Below are 5,229 nucleotides of genomic sequence, written 5' to 3'. Positions count from 1 at the left end.
AATCGAATGGAATAGGTTTTAAGGCTCTATCTCTCATAGTTTCCGAGATAATCGCGAAAAACGAAAGTGCCAAAAAAAATTAATTCAATTCATCTTGTATAGGGTGTAGAAAATGGAAAAACGCAATTCTGAGCCATCCACTTGCCTATAGGGGACCGAAATTTCCTCAGGAATCGAATGGAATAGGTTTTAAGGCTCTATCTCTCATAGTTTCCGAGATAATCGCGAAAAACGAAAGTGCCAAAAAAAATTAATTCAATTCATCTTGTATAGGGTTTAGAAAATGGAAAAACGCAATTCTGAGCCATCCACTTGCCTATAGGGGACCGAAATTTCCTCAGGAATCGAATGGAATAGGTTTTAGGAATTAGGTAAAATTTATTATGCGTCAGGATAAAATTTCCGAAATATTCCTCGAAAACTCAACTGGGAGAAAAGTTCGACTTAAACCGTTTTACCACTTCGCTACTGAAATAAAGAATTATTTGTTGATAAACTTGCATCGTTTGCCGTCTGGACAATCCTCTTCTAAGTAATTGTTGATATGCACTTAATGGGAATGGAATCGCAAATAAAATTGAAAATAAACTAAATAAATAATTATTATTCATTTTAAAACATTGTGGTAAATAATATGTATTCGATTCAATTAATTCCAGATAAAATACTTACTGAATTTGATTTCTTTGCTGTCTAAATAATAATTCAGGAAAAATAATGTCATCAAATTTTTTTGAAATTTCAGCGAATAAAACGATTTCAACTATTCAAATTGTCGATTAAGTATAAAGGGAGTTTCCATAAATTTAGATATAATAAGAGAGCTGATAGTTTATCGGAATAAATTACATGATCGATGACTCGAATAATGAAGTCCAGGAATTTGTGACTCTCGTTCGCTTTCTTATTACGTCGGCCATGAGGTATACGGTGGATACACCTCTATTTTCTTGGATATCCTAATTTGTCATATAACATCACAGACGATTTTCCGATGGGAAAGGTCACTAATTTTTTTATTTTTTAACGAGCAATGAGAAATTCTGGTTTTACAGTCAAAACCAGAAGAAAATTGGGACTTTCTATTTATGAGGATTGATTATATTGTATTTGAAATACAAATGAGGAGTGACTTTTGATAAAATACAAAATAACGGATTTCGAAATGTGATAAAGCAATAAATTCTTATCTTAAAATTCTTAGAATACGGAATTTCAAATAATTGAAGTATGAAGTTGAAATTTTTTTCATGAAATTTGCAGGAATTTTGTTTTTCTTTCCATTATTCAAAATGTGAAGAAATTTGAAAAATTCGGGAAAATATATTCTTGATATTTCAATTGAATAAAACATCAGCATAATTTTGTGCTAAATATCGACTTTTTAATTGAATATTCAACCAGTTTGCGGAATTCTCGTCTTCCTGCTGCTTCAAAATGTAGAATTCCGTTGAATTCTTAGTGAAATTTGGAACTCAATCTTCACTTGTCCCTCGTACAAATCGAGATGTTCAAAGTACACCACTTTTTTTTCGATCGAGCAAAAAATTATCCTCTAATTGGCCCGTAGCGAGCTAATTATATCGTTCAATTTGCATTCTAACTGCATTAATATGGAAATATCCTGGTTTAACGTCTCGACACTGATGTGCATGTGTTGGGGCCAGTGTCGATTAACCGATAGCGCTCGTAGCCGTATCGGAAACGGTGGAATTTATTCCTCCAAATTGATACCATCTTCGATTATGATGGAGTTGAACGGGAACATTGTCACAGCAGACTTGGCCGACGGATCTCATTAATTAAACCCGAGAGCAATAATGCGACACAGAATATCCCATAATAATTTATTGGATCTATTCTGTCGTCTGTGAGGAATAAAAAAGCGGATTGAAATCCATCCGAGAGGAACTGAAACGTTTATTATCGTGTGTGTACGAGTAATTGTAGTGCAATTTACATGGGAATGCAGATTCACTGATACATAATTAAATGGCAGATAAGAATTACAACATTGGTCATTTGTTAAGTGGCCCCTGCGATGAGCTGAACGGGTACACAACATGGCTGACGTATTTGGAATGACGTCCCTTGCTCGCTCCGCTCGCCAACCCTCGTATGACCCCGATATCATCCCCGTATGACCTCCATGATCCTCATTCTGACCCTTCCGACTCTTCACCTGACTCTCATGGCCCTTAATCTGACCCTCATGACCTTTATTCTGATTCTCGTGACCCTTATACCGACCCTCCCGACCCTTCATCTGACCCTCATGACCTTTATTCTGACCCGGATGACCTTTATTCTGATCCTCATGACCCTCATGACTCTTATTCTGACTTATTTGACCTTTAATCTGACCCTCATGACCTTTATTCTGATCCTCATGACCCTTAATCTGACCCTCATGATCCTTATTCTGAGCCTCATGACCCTTAATCTGACCCTCATGATCCTTATTCTGAGCCTCATGACCCTTAATCTGACCCTCATGATCCTTATTCTGAGCCTCATGACCTTTATTCTGACCCTCATTCAATGACCTTTATTCTGACTCGGATGACCTTTATTCTGATCCTCATGACCCTTAATCTGACCCTCAAGACCCTTAATTTTATAGTTTTAATTTCGAATACCAAATTTTCACCACCAGAAGTCCATTTGGATTTTAATAATACAGACGAACATATATAATCAATCTTCAATGCATGAGAAATCGCACTCCAATCGCCTGTGACTTTCAAAACTCAATAGTCTCCCCTTAAAACCAGTAAAAATACAAAGGTTGGCATAAAAAATTACCTCAACCTGGCTCGAGGCTTAGTATTTTCTTACGATACAACAGGGAGGAATTTCTAGTGCCTACCGGATTCAAAAGATAATGACCAAGTACCGATATAGTCGCAAATTGAATGTCAAGAGCCCGTTGCAAAATGACTGATACTTTACTTTCCTTCACTAACGTTCACCAATGAAATTGCCCCCCTTCTGCCTTATTCCCGATCATCCCAAGATCGTGGTATTACTATCGTGGCAATTCGATCTCAACACGAACTTGCCCCTGAGGTAAGCGCCCCCGACCTCTTTTCCTCGAGTATCATTTATATTTTCCTTTATTTCACGGAGTCAAATCAAATGGATGTGAAAATTTGACTCTTACATATTTTTTATGAATATTTCAGACAAATGTTGGAGGGAAAAAACTGTAATCAACTCTGGAGAATTTTCTCACGGGTGAGATAGTGGCCCCGTTACTCCATAAAATCTTTTATCATCCAATTTCATTGTTGCGGGCAATCAGGTGGCATTTTTTCCGACAATTTTCAGTCTCGAAGCACGTGAAAATGTGTGTGTACCGTGCTGGTGAATTATTTGTTTCATTCGAGATGATTGATCGATGGGGGTAATGAGTACGGACCAGTCTCACTCGCGTGGCTTCAAAGAAAATCCATTATGCATGGAATACATATTTACAGAATGTACGGCTGTCAGTCGCTAATGCATGGCTGGTAATTTAAATGGTGTACGAGGTGGTGGCGTTTGGTCATGACTTCTTCAGTAAGTTTTGATTTTTGTTTTTTTTTGGGAATTGGGGACAGTCTGAAAGTTTTGGGGGCTTCCTTTAACAAAGAAAACAAGAGAAACCAAGATGATGGTTTTGAAAAAATATGAGTTTAATAAAATATGAGTTTATTGACCGCAGGAATAAAAGATGTAGCACGAGATAATTGAATAATGGGATAAGTGGGAATTTGAGCTCAATTATTCTGTAAAAATTGATAGAAATCGGCAACTTTTTTATGAATTCGGTTTGAAAAGTTGAGTTTGTTGGGAAATTCTCGACTTTCTGCTACTCAAAATACGGAATTCATTATTTTTTATTCATAAATCCAATCCAACGTTATTATTCTGAGAATTATTAATTAACTATTCATGAAATTTCCAACGGTGTAAATGAAAATGTTCAATTTTCACAATAATTTTGAACTTCGACTATCATTGAAATATTAATTATCAATTATTATTAATTATTACGCTGAATTTTTCTCATTTCTATTAACTATCATGAGGTAATTAACCTGAAATTTCCCCTGTCCCTCGATTTGTTAAGTTTAAAATCATCAACGCTGAAATTCCTTGAAATTTCTTGAGAATTCCTGAATCTGCCTGGACCCCGCGATCCCAAAAACCAGCCGGTAATTCCCAACTCCCTCTGGCCAGCAATCGCCTGCATGACTTACCGAGAAAGCCCAGTAGTAAAAGATTTAAGAGCATTACCCCATATTGCCCCGCGTTATTCTCTCCACCGAACTAAAAACCCAAGTGGAGAAATAAACTCGAAAGACGTTTGAGTATATTCCCGATGCACACGACCCGCATTATCCCCAGGTTGCATTGGCAACTCTCGAAGGCAATTTATGTCGATAAAACGCGTCCAAGTTTTGCCCGTCGGTGCTTGAATAGAGCACTCCCGCGGATGCCCCAACATGCCGTATGGCGAGAGGTCTACGGGTGGAAACGAGTGCCCAGTCGAAAGCCAGCAATTTTCACCTTGCACTCGGTCATAGACAGGCTCGATGCTGAGGGGTAAAGAGAGAAGTCCCAAACGATCCTCCACACTCACCAGTATCAGTCGATATTCTCCCGTGAAGGTACAAAACCAATGGCCTAACATCTCCTTACCCACTTTATTCGCTCGTCTTACGAGCATATAACAACTACCAAACTACTGTTTGCTTAGTGCGCTCAACCAACTGTGCGATTCGCCTTCAACTTCTCCGCCCATATTCATTCCAACAGCGTTGTTTGGTTTTCGATCCTTTATTCCCGAACAAAACGTATCTACTTTTCATTTTTAACATCAGCGGACTTAGCTGTTTTACCTCACCTTTACATCTCGGCTTGGAGGAGAAAAAATGAAATAGTATGGGGAGAATGGGGAAGATGGCTGGAGTTTTCTGTGCCAAAGTGCCGCGATTTGTGGAGATCACGTTGCGTGTTGTTACATCCAGGCTCTCACAGCAATTTCGACGCTTTCCAGGAGTGCAGATGGATCAAATTGTTGGCCTATGTTACGACTTCCGGTTGAGTGGAATCTCATAGAGATTTACCCACGCTCGTGGGGTTTAAGGGGGTACGAGGAGTGAGACACTTTTTTAACATTTTTTTCAGCTATTGCGGGGGGATATTAACGTGGATTTTTTCTGGGGATCCGGGGGGGGGGGG

Source organism: Diachasma alloeum, unplaced genomic scaffold (assembly GCF_001412515.2).
Source record: "Diachasma alloeum isolate Michigan unplaced genomic scaffold, Dall2.0 Dall_scaffold_00280, whole genome shotgun sequence".
Lineage (NCBI taxonomy): Eukaryota > Metazoa > Arthropoda > Insecta > Hymenoptera > Braconidae > Diachasma > Diachasma alloeum.
Note: the sequence above shows the minus strand (reverse complement) of the source record.